The sequence below is a fragment of the Hyperolius riggenbachi genome, chromosome 7, assembly GCF_040937935.1.
Source record: "Hyperolius riggenbachi isolate aHypRig1 chromosome 7, aHypRig1.pri, whole genome shotgun sequence".
NCBI classification, from domain to species: Eukaryota; Metazoa; Chordata; class Amphibia; order Anura; family Hyperoliidae; genus Hyperolius; species Hyperolius riggenbachi.
Genome location: NC_090652.1, coordinates 36,005,052 through 36,019,670, shown reverse-complemented (window position 1 = coordinate 36,019,670; position 14,619 = coordinate 36,005,052). Strand labels below are relative to the sequence as shown.

The window sequence follows — 14,619 nt, the reverse complement described above, 5'->3', positions numbered from 1 at the left end:
TGAATAAATGTTATGCCCACGGTGCTGCTCCTTTTGCTGCGTGGTGCCAGGAATCTAGTTTGCAAAGAAAAGAAGATCAGAGGTGCGCTCCTATGGTGCATTAACTTTATTAATATCCTTTAGATTGTAAGCCTTTGGGCAGGGTCCTCCTCCTTTTGTGTCCAACCTGATCATGCACCTCCATTACTGTGAACCCAAAGGACCATCTAGGCTAGGCATCTAAGTGAACCTAACTTGCCTAATCTCCATGCTCCCCTCCAGTGACTAAGCATTACCTTGTACTCATACTGTGCTGCATGATCTGGTCTTTCTTGTATTCAGGTATTGTCATTTTGCTGTATTTCACCCCTAAATATTGTATGTATCCCTATTTATTGTCCAGCGCAGCGTAATATGTTGGCGCTTTATAAATACAATAAATAATAATAATATTAATACAAATCATGCTTAAAACAATTGCACTTACAGTGTATGTGCAAGATTTGCACATATAGAGGGCCGCCAGCGAGTCGCTCCCACTTCCTGAGCCTGGCCAGGGCTTTCAGGGTCCGTGCACGATGTCAAACTGGTGGACTGGGGACTATCGCCGGCACCTACTCCTTTCGGCAAGCCGTCCTCGTCACAACGCGTTCACCTAGGAGGTGAAGGAGCTGTATGCAATCTCTGGGCGGGACTAGTTTCATGAATTTCTTTTTATAGGCAGCCGTCCAGCCGTCGCGTCACCGGAAGAAGGCGTGGCTAAGCGCCGAAACGCGTTGTGACGAGGACGGCTTGCCGAAAGGAGTAGGTGCCGGCGATAGTCCCCAGTCTACCAGTTTGACATCGTGCACGGACCCTGAAAGTCCTGGCCAGGCTCAGGAAGTGGGAGCGACTCGCTGGCGGCCCTCTATATGTGCAAATCTTGCACATACACTGTAAGTGCAATTGTTTTAAGCGTGATTTGTATTAATAAAGTTAATGCACCATAGGAGCGCACCTCTGTTCTTCTTTTCTTAACAAGCAGAAGAGACTTGTTTGGGCTAAAGAACACAAGGAATTGACATTAGACCAGTGGAAATCTGTGCTTGGGTCTGATGAGTCCAAATTTGAGATTTTTGGTTCCAACCACCGTGACGCAGAAAAGGTGATGGTCTCTACATGCCTGGTTCCCACAGTGAAGCATGGAGGAGGAGGTGTGATGGTGTTGGTGCTTTTCTGGTGACACTGTTGGGGATTTATTCAAACATTGAAGGCATACTGAACCAGCATGGCTACCACAGCGTCTTGCAGCGGCATGCTATTCCATCCGGTTTGTGTTTAATTGGACCATCATTTATCTTTCAACAGGACAATGATCCCAAACACACCTCCAGGCTGTGCAAGGGCTATTTTACCAGGAAGGAGAGTGATGGGGTGCTGCGCCAGATGACTTGGCCTCCACAGTCACCAGACCTGAACCCAATCCCGATGGTTTAGGGTGAGCTGGACCGCAGAGTTAAGGCAAAAGGGCCAACAGGTGCTAAGCATCTCTGGGAACTCCTTCAAGACTGTTGGAAGGGGAGCAGGAAAAAATGGCGCAGGGGAAAAAATGGCGCACCGATAAATGTATCAAAAAACGCTATTTACCGTTTTAATGGTAATACATTAAAACGGTAAGTAGCGTTTTAAAATACATTTATCGGCGGATCAGTGCGCCGTTAGAAAAAGCAGAGGAGCTTCACTACAGCTAGTGTCTCATGTTTCCGGGAATGCTAGCGTCCAAATCCATGGCAACAGAGGAATCCGAGGCAGCCTCTGCTAGATGTTTCCCCAGTCCGCCCGGCCAATAAGGAGCACAAAGGAGGAGGGCAGAGACGTTCCACAGACACCAGTACTTAATTATTCTTTTCTGACAAGTTCCTGCAGCTCATATAGCACAGCGCTAAGGGAACAGTCTAGGAAAGAAGTTTTGCAGGTTCGAATCTGCTCTTCACTGCTTTTTTTTTTTTTTTTAAGAACACGGCACTATTGTAATATTATTGTAACTTTTTAAAATAAAAGTGTGACTGCAGAATAAGGATAAGAGACAAAGAATTGGTGGCTGGAAACTGACCAACAATAGCGGTGATTAGTCAGAGAAAAGTCACTTCTCTGACTAATCACCGGTATTGTTGGTCAGTTTGCAGCCACCAATTCTTTATCTCTTATCCTGCAGTCACACTTTTATTTTAAAAAGTTACAATAATATTACAATAGTGCCGTGTTCTTAAAAAAAAAAAAAAAAAGCAGTGAAGAGCAGATTCGAACCTGCAAAACTTCTTTCCTAGACTGTTCCCTTAGCGCTGTGCTATATGAGCTGCAGGAACTTGTCAGAAAAGAATAATTAAGTACTGGTGTCTGTGGAACGTCTCTGCCCTCCTCCTTTGTGCTCCTTATTGGCCGGGCGGACTGGGGAAACATCTAGCAGAGGCTGCCTCGGATTCCTCTGTTGCCATGGATTTGGACGCTAGCATTCCCTGAAACGTGAGACACTAGCTGTAGTGAAGCTCCTCTGCTTTTTCTAACGGCGCACCGATCCGCCGATAAATGTATCTTAAAACGCTATTTACCGGTTTAATGTATTAACATTAAAACGGTAAATAGCGTTTTAAGATACATTTATCGGTGCGCCATTTTTTCCCCTGCGCCATTTTTTACTGCATGCGTTGGAAGACCATTTCAGGTGACTACCTCTTGAAGCTCATCAAGAGAATGCCAAGAGTGTGCAAAGCAGTAATCAAAGCAAAAGGTGGCTACTTTGAAGAACCTAGAATATGACATATTTTCAGTTGTTTAACACTTTTTGGTTATGTACTATACTTCCCCATGTGCTAATTCATAGTTTGGATACCTTCAGTGTGAATCTACAATGTTAATAGTCATGAAAATAATGAAAACTCTTTGAATGAGGTGTGTCCAAACTTTTGGTCTGTACTGTATGTTGTTTTATAACTCAAACCACACTGGTCCTTTCTATCCTGGTCCATTCTCCTTCATATTAACAGAGGGCAGAACAGCACATGAAGAGAAGGCGGCAGGGGCGTAGGAATAGGCCCTGCAGCCCCTGCGCCCGCGGGGGGGCCCGGCCCCCCCCCCCCTGGGGCCCGCTTGGGGCCGTTTTGAGGGTGCTGGAGGGGTGGCAGCATGAGGGGAAAGCCTTGCCCACAGTCGGCGGGTAGAGGGGTAGTTCCCCCCTCTCCCTCACCTCGGGGCTCTCCCCTCTGCGCTCCCCTCCAGCTCGTAAGTGTGTGGGGCTGTGGTGGGCAGCGGGCAGCGGCGGGCAGATACATACCTGCTTCCGTGCGTTCCATCGGAGACTTCTCCCTCTAGCGGCTGACGTCACTTCCGGAAGTGACGTCAGCCGCTAGAGGGAGAAGTCTCCGATGGAACGCACGGAAGCAGGTATGTATCTGCCCGCCGCTGCCCGCTGCCCACCACAGCCCCACACACTTACGAGCTGGAGGGGAGCGCAGAGGGGAGAGCCCCGAGGTGAGGGAGAGGGGGGAACTACCCCTCTCCCCGCCGACTGTGGGCAAGGCTTTCCCCTCATGCTGTCACCCCTCCAGCACCCACAAAACTCCGAGCGGGCCCCGGGGAAGGGGAGGGGGGGCCCGCTCTGAAAATCTGCAGGGGGGGCCCGGTGGGGCCTAGTTACGCCCCTGGAAGGCGGGATAGCAAAAAGTAGTACATATTTAAATAGAGGTTGTGCCAGCACACAAGCACTCACACAGCAGGCAATGTTTGTGCTCTGTGAGTCAGGCACAAGCAGCAGAGCAGAGGGAGAGACCAGGGTTGCCAACTCATCCCTTTAAAGAGACACTGAAGCGAAAAAAAAACTATGATATTATGATTTGTATGTGTAGTACAGCTAAGAAATAAAACATTAAGATCAGATACATCAGTCTAATTGTTTCCAGTACAGGAAGAGTTGAGAAACTCCAGACGTTATCTCTATGCAAACAAGCCATTAAGCTCTCCGACTAAGTTAGTCGTGGAGAGGGCTGTTATCTGACTTTTATTATCTCAACTGTTCCTGGACTATTTACTTTTCCTCTGCTAGAGGAGAGTTCATTAGTTCACAGACTGCTCTGAAAGACTCATTTTGAATGCTGAGTGTTGTGTAATCTGCACATATTATAGAATAATGCAATGTTAGAAAAAACACTATATACCTGAAAATAAAAATATGAGAATATTTTCTTTGCTGCTAATCTTCTAGTAATTATTCATAGTACACAACCAATTCATTATATCATATATTTTTTTTCGCTTCAGTGTCTCTTTAAATACTGACACATCTAAGTTATACAGGTTCTGGGGCTTCTCACACATAATCAGTGCCTAAACTGCATCTAACTAGCCACAAGACATGTATAATTCATAAGCGTCCTTATTTAAAGGGATGAGTTGGCAACACTAGGAGAGACTGAAAAAGATCAGCAGAGTGCAAAGCTGATGCTGCCCCCATAGTCTGCTGTCCTTAATCACGTTATTCAGTTGGCTTCATGGTAGGGCGGACCCTGCTCACCCAGGGCTGGGACAATGTTCTCCAGCAGTAGAGGCAAAGATTCCAAAGTTTACCCCATGCTGAATAGTGCTCACCGCCCCAGTATAGGCAGGGCCGGTTCTTTCATGAAGCAAGGTGAAACATTTGCATCAGGAAGCAGAGATTACAGGGGCAGCATGTTTGTACTGTGTTTACACTTACAGCATGCAGTCAGTGTAGGAGGAGGAGTGAGAGGAGAGCGAGGTGATGAGGTCATCATTGGGGAAAAGCAGCTTGTTGTGTTGTGTGAGGAGTCTGACAGTGGGCTTGATTCACAAAAGCGTGATAACTGCAAGCACAGCAGTTATCGCGCGTAAAGGATTACGTTCGTGTGTAAACATGATCGCGCGCAAACCTTCGTTTACACGCAAACGTAATCCTTCACGCGCGTAAACCTTTACGCACGGCAGATGGCGTGATAACTGCTGTGCTAGCAGTTATCACACTTTTGTGAATCAAGCCCAGTGAGTGAGGGGGGGGGGGGGGGGGGGCAAAAGAGTGTTTCATTTGACTTGCCCAGCAGAAGGGAGGAGGTGGCACTGCAGTCCTAACTGAGGAGGAATGGACTGGCTGAGGGTGAGCAGTTTGTTTGTCACAGACTCACAGCCAGTGTGCTATTGTATTGAGCTGCAGCATGTCATGTGAGAACAATAAATGAAGCAGATTAAATTGTCAGGTGCTGTGCAAGCATTCCAAATCGGGAGGGAGGGGGGGGGGGGGGGGCGCATCCTTACAAGTTTGCTTCAGGCTGCAAAAGGTCTAAAACCGGCCCTGAGTATAGGTAGATATCAAATATGCCCTTAGTATTAGGAACAATATGTATGTAGATCCCTTATTTGAGCTTACTGCATGCATTTTTATTTGTATTGTAAGTATTGTATTCCCTTTCCGCTCTCCCCCAGCCTGACTACCTGCAGCCACAGTGCAGTCATAGTGCAGTCATGCAGAGTAGGAATACTGTTTCGTGCACCATAGCAGCTCTTTACAGTATACCATGCTGAGCACACTGCGCACCCGCTTGCCAGTGCGCCTGCTCATCGCAGTGACAGCACAGGGCAGCGGGTTGCTAAATGCAGAACGGACAGCTACCGCGGTGACTATCACCACCCTGAGGAGACGGACAACTTGCCACAACCAGCCTGGTCCCTGGCTAGTGGGACACATGCCTCCTTTGCTGGCCTCTCCTATACTGGACTGCCAGCCATCAGATCAGGTGAGATTATTCCTGCACCAGCCCCCCTTTACACACCAGAGTCCCTGTGTGCGCTCTCCATTTGTGTCCTCCTACAGATTGCTCCATAGTCACCGAGGTGAAACAAAGAGCAGCACCAACCTCCATGTGGGACCCAACCAGTTTGATTACATTGATCTGATTGCTCCCCCTGTAAAAGTTGCTAGGATCTTCTACCTAAACCCAAGATCAATTTAAAGGGCAACCCCCTTCTTGTATTTTATATTATGAGCCAGGATAATTTGCACAATTTCGCATTCCTTTTGCATCACACTATGGCAGGGGCCAAATTGCTGAACAATTAGTATTGATGGCCCTGAATGTTAAGGTCCCATTTTCCCCCATGTCACAGAGATTCTTTCATTTTGTTAAAGGTTAACTTAACGATAATGTCCCAAGGTGAGCCTTTAGGTTTTAAGGGAATCACATCCCACTGGATATGTTCATAGTCTAGTCTCTCTCTGGCTGCATGCATCCTCAATCCCACTCCCTTTCCAGTAGCTGTCTTGCATCTGCCCAGTACACTTATGTACATGATACTTCACGTATGTATGCACATAGTACACATATTGCGCAGGAACAAGATGGCCACAGGAGCGAAATTGAGGGCACACACAGCCATAACTGCGCAGGTACACTGGTAAAAACAAAGCCACGGCAGGGACCGAGTGATCGGTGTGTGACGGCGTGCACAGGATGTCTGCAGGGGGCTGCGGGAAGCCCCAGCTAAGTGAAACTTTTTTTTGTACTCAGTTAAGTTTCCCTTTAAGTCCTATATGTGCCAAACCCAATTTCAAGCACAACCCAGTCATGTTTGTTGAATAAAAGTGATTCTGATAGAATAACAAGCTTCCTTAATAATAAGGTTTGAACAGATCTCCAACCTCTCCAAGGAGAATAAGTACAGAGAGGTAAGGTAACTGAGCCCTTACCTATGCTTGCTAAGTGTTAAAAGTATATATCTTTTAATGAAAAAATCTCTAGAAATATTTTCTTTAAAGTGAATGGGAACCGCATTTACAAAAAAAATGAAGCAAATACTTACCTAAGGAGAGGGAAGGCTCTGGGTTGTATTGTCAAAAACCTGAGCGGTTCTTGCCTTTTTCATGATTGCTAACTCAGTAAAGGACCAGCCCTTAAAGCGTTGCTATCATATAAGTCCGGCATAGCGGGGTCTGAACCCTCTATAACAGTAATTATAGATTGACGGTATACCTTGAAATGAATCAGAGCACTCAGTGTATGATTTTATATAAAAAATTGTATTTGCTTATCATACAGCATATATACAAAATATGAACTTCTAACAGTATTCCATCTCATCAAGGCTTTAGAGCCAAGCGATCATCAATCTTCTAAGTATATTCAAAAAAGAATATAACAGTTGTGTTATGTATAATAAGATCAAAAATAGTCTCATCTGTATCAATAGCTATATATCTAGTAGCTGTGTAAAACCTGTAGTTGGAGTGTTTTGAGAGGTACCACGAGCAGGTACACTATTAGAGAGTAGGGAACTCCAGACACAGCAGTAGGCACACAAGGGTCTCTCAGTGCTATTTCACACTGCTGCGATGCGTTAGGGCAAAATGCCTAGCAAAAGTCACACTTTGCGGTCCCCCCCTACGCCGGAAGTGCTTGACTAAACGCTAGTGCATGCCTAAGTTACTGCGTGGCTTCTGTGGCAATATCGATCGGCGCAGAAGTCATGTTAGCCTATGGCGACGCAGTTCATTACTAGGCCGAATGCTACTCTTGTGGTATTGCCTGAAGGTCTGTTTTGGACGATACGGTGCGGCGGGCTCGACCCACCGGATATGTCAATATGCAGTGTGAAACCAAACATCGGGTTTCCAGAGACCCTAATACACAGGGCTGCCAGAAACCTCTCCTTTCACTTGGGACAAATTGCGTAATGTACTTCGCCACAACTCTGTGCGATTTGCACTTCGCACATTGTTCCATGGGGGAGGAGAGGTTTGTCCTCGGGAGGTAAGTTAAAAAAAAACAAAAAAAAACAAAAAAACAGGTAAGCAAAGAAGTTAATGTTTGGTTTGCAATGTTAAGTTTTTTATTAAAAAAGTTCAAAGTTTATTAATGTTAATGAAGTAATTGCTTTGCTGCTTGCTTGTTTTTTGGGTTTTTTTGTATTTTTTTTTCTCTTTTTCCATCCAATAACCTTCCAGGTGGACCGAGCGAACGACTAACCAGCTGCAGCACTGATGGTGCATCCTGACAGAACATTGCACGTCTGTCAGCTTACACACAAGTCGGTGCATGCAGCGCTGCAGGTCGAGATTTCTCCTCCGCAGTCAAAAAGATACGTTTGCCGAGGCATATGGGCCGAGGAGTGGTGTTGGGGTTTCATATGCTTTGGCAAGCACTTTGTGTCAAAAAAGAACTCTGGCAATGATTTGTTCATCCACATCGATCGGTGTGAATGGATAAATCAGGTTTGCCAGGGCATACGAGCTGGTGGGTTTGGATTTTTGGGGCGCCAGCTCCTATGTCCTGGCAGACACCTTCCCCTCTTTATTTTTTTCAAATTTTTTTGGCAGATATTTTTTCATCCACATTGATTGATTGTTTGACGTTCATTTTTCCTTTCAGCCCAGAGTGCATTACCCTTATACCCAATATAAGGAGTATAGCAGAAACTCCTAATACTGGCCATACATGTAATGATTGCAGAGACCCTAAAATGCCAGGACAGACCCCACGAATGATGCCATTTTGGAAAGAGGACACCCCAAAGTATTCCGTTAGGTGCATGGTGAGTTCATAGAATATTTTATTTTTTTTGTCACAAGTTAGCGAAAATTGATTTTTATTAGTTATTTTCACAAAGTGTCATTTTCCACTAACTTGTGACAAAAAATAAAATCTTCTATGAACTCACCGTACTCCTAACAGAATACCTTGGGGTGTCTTCTTTCTAAAATGGGGTCATTTGTGGGGTTCCTATACTGTCCTGGAATTTTAGGGGCCCTAAACCGTGAGGAGTAGTCTTGAAACGAAATTTCTCAAAATGACCTGTGAAATCCTAAAGGTACTCATTGGACTTTGGGCCCCTTAGCGCAGTTAGGGTGCAAAAAAGTGCCACACATGTGGTATCGCCGTACTCAGGAGAAGTAGTATAATGTGTTTTGGGGTGTATTTTTACACATACCCATGCTGGGTGGGAGAAATATCTCTGTAAATGGACAATTGTGTGTAAAAAAAAGCAAAAGATTGTCATTTACAGAGATATTTCTCCCACCCAGCATGGGTATGTGTAAAAATACACCCCAAAACACATTATACTACTTCTCCTGAGTACGGCGATACCACATGTGTGGCACTTTTTTGCAGCATAACTGCGCTAAGGGGCCCAAAGTCCAATGAGTACCTTTAGGATTTCACAGGTCATTTTGAGAAATTTCGTTTCAAGACTACTCCTCACGGTTTAGGGCCCCTAAAATTCTAGGACAGTATAGGAACCCCACAAATGACCCCATTTTAGAAAGAAGACACCCCAAGGTATTCCGTTAGGAGTACGGTGAGTTCATAGAAGATTTTATTTTTTGTCACAAGTTAGCGGAAAATGACACTTTGTGAAAAAACTAATAAAAATCAATTTCCGCTAACTTGTGACAAAAAATAAAATCTTCTATGAACTCACCGTACTCCTAACAGAATACCTTGGGGTGTCTTCTTTCTAAAATGGGGTCATTTGTGGGGTTCCTATACTGTCCTGGCATTTTAGGGGCCCTAAACCGTGAGGAGTAGTCTTGAAAACAAATGTCTCAAAATGACCCTTGAAATCCTAAAGGTACTCATTGGACTTTGGGCCCCTTAGCGCAGTTAGGGTGCAAAAAAGTGCCACACATGTGGTATCGCCGTACTCAAGAGAAGTAGTATAATGTGTTTTGGGGTGTATTTGTACACATACCCATGCTGGGTGGGAGAAATCTCTCTGTAAATGGACAATTGTGTGTAAAAAAAATCAAAAGATTGTCATTTACAGAGATATTTCTCCCACCCAGCATGGGTATGTGTAAAAATACACCCCAAAACACATTATACTACTTCTCCTGAGTACGGCAATACCACATGTGTGACCCCTTTTTGCAGCCGAGGTGCGCTAAGGGGCCCAACGTCCAATGAGCACCTTTAGGCTTTACAGGGGTGCTTACAATTTAGCACTCCCCAAAATGCCAGGACAGTAAATACACCCCACAAATGACCCCATTTTGGAAAGTAGACACTTCAAGGTATTCAGAGAGGGCTATGGTGAGTCCGTGGCAGATTTCATTTTTTTTTGTCACAAGTTAGCAGAAATGGAATTTTTTTTTTTTTGTCACAAAGTGTCATTTTCCGCTAACTTGTGACAAAAAATACAATCTTCTATGAACTCACCATGCCTCTCAGTGAATACTTTGGGATGTCTTCTTTCCAAAATGGGGTCATTTGGGGGGTATTTATACTATCCCGGAATTTTAGCACCTCATGAAACATGACAGGTGGGCGGAAAAGTCAGACATGCTGGAAAATGGGAAAATTCACTTTTGGCACCATAGTTTGTAAACGCTATAACTTTTACCCAATCCAATAAATATACACTGAATGGTTTTTTTTTTATCAAAGACATGTAGCAGAATAACTTTCGCGCTCAAATGTATAGGAAATTTTACTTTATTTGAAAAATGTCAGCACAGAAAGTTAAAAAAGTCATTTTTTTGCCAAAATTCATGTCTTTTTTGATGAATATAATAAAAAGTAAAACTCGCAGCAGCAATCAAATAGCACCAAAAGAAAGCTGTATTAGTGACAAGAAAAGGAGGTAAAATTCATTTAGATGGTAGGTTGTATGAGCGAGCAATAAACCGTGAAAGCTGCAGTGGTCTGAATGGAGAAAAAGGCTCTGGTCCTTAAGGGGCGAAAAGACTGTGGTCCTTAAAGAGACACTGAAGCGAAAAAAAATATATGCTATAGTGAATTGGTTGTGTACTATGAATAATTACTATAAGATTAGCTGCAAAGAAAATATTCTCATATTTTTATTTTCAGGTATATAGTGTTTTTCTAACATTGCATCATTATCCAATATGTGCAGATTACACAACACTCAGCATTCAAAATGATCCTTTCACAGCAGTCTGTGAACTAATGACCTCTCCTCTGCCAGAGAAAAATACATTTGTTTACTTACAGTTGAGATAATAAAAGTCAGAAGACAGCCCTCTCCACAACTTTGAAAGTCCTAGAGCTTAATGGCTTGTTTGCATAGAGATAACAACTGGAGTTTCTTAACTCTTCCTGTACTGGAAACAATTAGCCTGATGTATCTGATCTTAATGTTTTATTTCTTAGCTGTACTACACATACAAATCATAATATCATACATTTTTTTTCGCTTCAGTGTCTCTTTAAGTGGTTAAAGGAGGTAAGTCCACAACTGCCTCCCAAGCAATTTTTAACAATTTTAAAGTTTGTTTTTACTCTTCTGGCGCCTCTGTTATTCGTCTTGAACTTACAGTGGGTAGTAGGAATCTGACAGATATGACAGGTTTTGGACTAAGCTATCTCCTCATGGAGGATTCTCACGTGGTGTAAAAAAACACTTGATGAACGTCAGTTGCTCAGTCCAACTGCTATTTTACTCTGAAAGAGATGTACTTCTTACAGTATGTAAGAATTTTGAATTTTAACATTTTTCGCGATAGTGGTCCTTTAAGGGGTATGATAACTACCATGTTTCTTTGAAAATAAGACAGTGTCTAATAATAATTTTTTTCTACAAAAGATGTGCTAGGGCTTATTTACAGGGGACGTCTTATATTTCTATGAATCGGTGCTTTAACCCTGCACTAATTTTGCTGGGGATAACCCAACTGTTGTTTACTGGTTAGAAACATTTGAAAAAATGTATATAGAATAAGGTATGGTTCAACTAGGGATGATCGGAAACGGCAAATTCCGATTCCGCGGAAATTTGGAATTCCGTCAGAGCGAAATTCCGTAATCGTTACATTCCGTCGGAATTTTGCGGAATTCCGTGGAATTCCGCGTTCCGACTGTAAAATTTCAGTAATCTCAATTGAAACCTCATTTTTGACAAATCGTAGGCCATGGGACCCAGTGGCTGTTCCATCGGTTATTTTTTGCAGCAGGAGTTGTCGCGCATGCTATGCCATGGGACCTAGAGGTGGCAACCAACGGAGTGACGTCATCGATGTCGCCGACGTCGTGACGTCACAGGGAATCCCGATCCACCCCATAGAGCAGCCTGGCCGCGATTGGTCAGGCTGCGCAAGGGGTATGCGGGGGGTGGGGCGTGTTTCCGCGGAGGGTAGCGGCGCATCGGCGGTGGGCGGCGGCGATCAGACCAAACACGCAGCTAGCAAAATGCTAGCTGCGTGTTTGAAAAAAAAAATTATGTAAATCGGCCCAGCAGGGCCTGAGCGACACCCTCCGGCGGCGGCGGTGTCACACACGGGGTTACCGCCAAGGAGGTTAAGTAGGCCTCAGTTATTTGGACTGAGTTTTAGGTAAAAGGCTTGTTCGCAGAGTATACCCGCAGACCTGCTACCCGCACCCGACCTGCACCCGCAGACCTGCTACCCGCACCCGACCTGCACCCGCAGACCTGCTACCCGCACCCGACCTGCACCCGCAGACCTGCTACCCGCACCCGACCTGCACCCGCAGACCTGCTACCCGCACCCGACCTGCTACCCGCACCCGACCTGCACCCGCAGACCTGCTACCCGCACCCGACCTGCACCCGCAGACCTGCTACCCGCACCCGACCTGCACCCGCAGACCTGCTACCCGCACCTGAACTGCACCCACAGCCATGCTACCTGACCCTTGACCCGCAACCCACTTTTTCCTTTTTTTTTCTAAAGTACACAAACATTGGGGAGTAAGAATAGGTAGCCAGGCATATAGAAAGTTAAAAACGTCATTTTTTGACAAAATTCCTGTCTTTTTTTGATGAATATAATAAAAACTAAAAATCGCAGCAGCAATCAAATAGCACCAAAAGAAAGCTGTATTAGTGACAAGAAAAGGAGGTAAAATTCATTTAGGTGGTAAGTTGTATGACCGAGCAATAAACCGTTATAGCTGCAGAGTACTGAATTGTAAAAAATGACCTGGTCACTACGGGGGAATAAACCTCTGTCCTTAAAGGGATACTTAAGTCAGGCAGAAAAAATGAGGTTAACTCACCTGGGGCTTCCCTCAGCCCCCTGCAGCTGATCGGTGCCCTCGCAGCCCCGCTCCGATGCTCCTGGACCCGCCGGTGACGACTTCCGGACGGGTCCAGGAGCATCGGAGCTCCTGGACCCGCCGGCGACGAAAGCCGCAATACTGCTATTGCACCCTTCTTGCCACAATAGCAGCATAGGGGGTGCTATTGTGGCCGGGGAACGCGAAGAATCACTTGCGTTCCCATGCCTGTCGGCCGGTGACGGCGAAACCGGAAGTCGTCGCCGGCGGGTCCAGGAGCATCGGAGCGGGGCTGCGAGGGCACCGATCAGCTGCAGGGGGCTGAGGGAAGCCCCAGGTGAGTTAACCTCATTTTTTCTGCCTGACTTAAATATCCCTTTAAAATGAACCAGAGACGAAGCACCCTCATGTATTTTACCATATATATCAGTGGGAACATTAGCGAAAACACCTACCTTGCTCTCTGCTTCATTCTTCACTGCTCAGCCTGCTTGTTATCAGCCCTGATCAAATCCCGACTGAGCATTCAGTCTGGCTTTGCTCAGGAATCATTATAGCTGAGTCATTATAGCAGAACCAGAAGGGGGCAGGCTTGGCCTTGAAAAGACATCAGAGAAGACAGACTCAGCTGTAATGATTCCTGAGCAAAGCTGGTTCACTTTAAGTTGGATGTTGGATCCACACCATACAATTTTTAGATCAATTATTTCCAGCATGTTCCATCTGACAATCGAACTATTTTTTGAGCGATTTTATGACCCATTTCCGTTCATTTCTACGGGAATTGGTCAGGAAATTGCTCAAAAAATCGTTTGATTCTCAGATCGGACATGCTGGAAATAATCGATTGAACAGGTAAATCTGCCAAAAAATTGTATGGTGTGGATCCAGCATTAGAGGCAGGGTATCCACAGACATGCAATTTCCATTATTTAAAAGTAAATAAATGTCAGTCTCAAAATCCCTCTCACTTTAGGTGCGCTTTAAAAGTAAACTAAATATTACATTTGTCAGTTTTTTATCCATAGTAATGGTATTACCTTTCCCGTACCCCATAACGGTTTTCTTCCCCGAGAGGGACCTGGTATCTGTGCAGCATGCGTTGCTCAGTCACTCTGTAGAATGCTAATATTCTGCACTGCATGCTCTGCTTATATAGAGAAGAAAGTCTCTTTCACTTTCACTTTTACTCCATCTGTCTGACACTTTTTTTAGACAATCCTGTTAACTCCTGCAGTGCTTAAAACATGACAAATTCAGTCTCACTTCTTTTTTCACTGTAAGTTTTGAATCAGGATGATGATAGCCAGGGCCGGCCCGCTCATGAGGCGGGGTGAAACATTTGCCTCAGGCGGCAGATGTGGGGGAGCGGCACCCGGCCGTCCATGCATGCTGGGCCGGCCCACCCCCCCGCCGAGCTGGAGGAGTAGCTGGCAGAAAGGGGGTATTGGGCCTAGCGGTGGGGAGGGGGGTCGGACCCCCCCTCCCTCGCCTGGGTCCCCCGATCTGCGCTCCTCCTTCAGCGTTACTAGCCTGCATATGATGAAGAGGCAACGGGCGGGGGAATCACTCACCTCTTCCGCGTTCCATCGTGGCTCCACTGACGTCACTTCCGGCAATGCCGCCCACT

The 14,619-nt window shown here is 45.3% G+C and overlaps 1 protein-coding gene across 2 annotated transcripts in view; it reads right to left on the bottom strand.

Moving 5' to 3' along the window:
* Window positions 1-14,097, bottom strand: part of LOC137524249 (interferon-induced very large GTPase 1-like) — a 281,929-nt gene extending 267,832 nt beyond the window's left edge. For both annotated transcript variants that reach the window (XM_068243882.1, XM_068243881.1), the window contains exon 1: window positions 14,030-14,097. The gene's annotated coding sequence lies outside the window, so the exon portion shown is untranslated. The remainder of the gene's footprint in view (window positions 1-14,029) is intronic.
* Window positions 14,098-14,619: the final 522 nt, after the last annotated feature.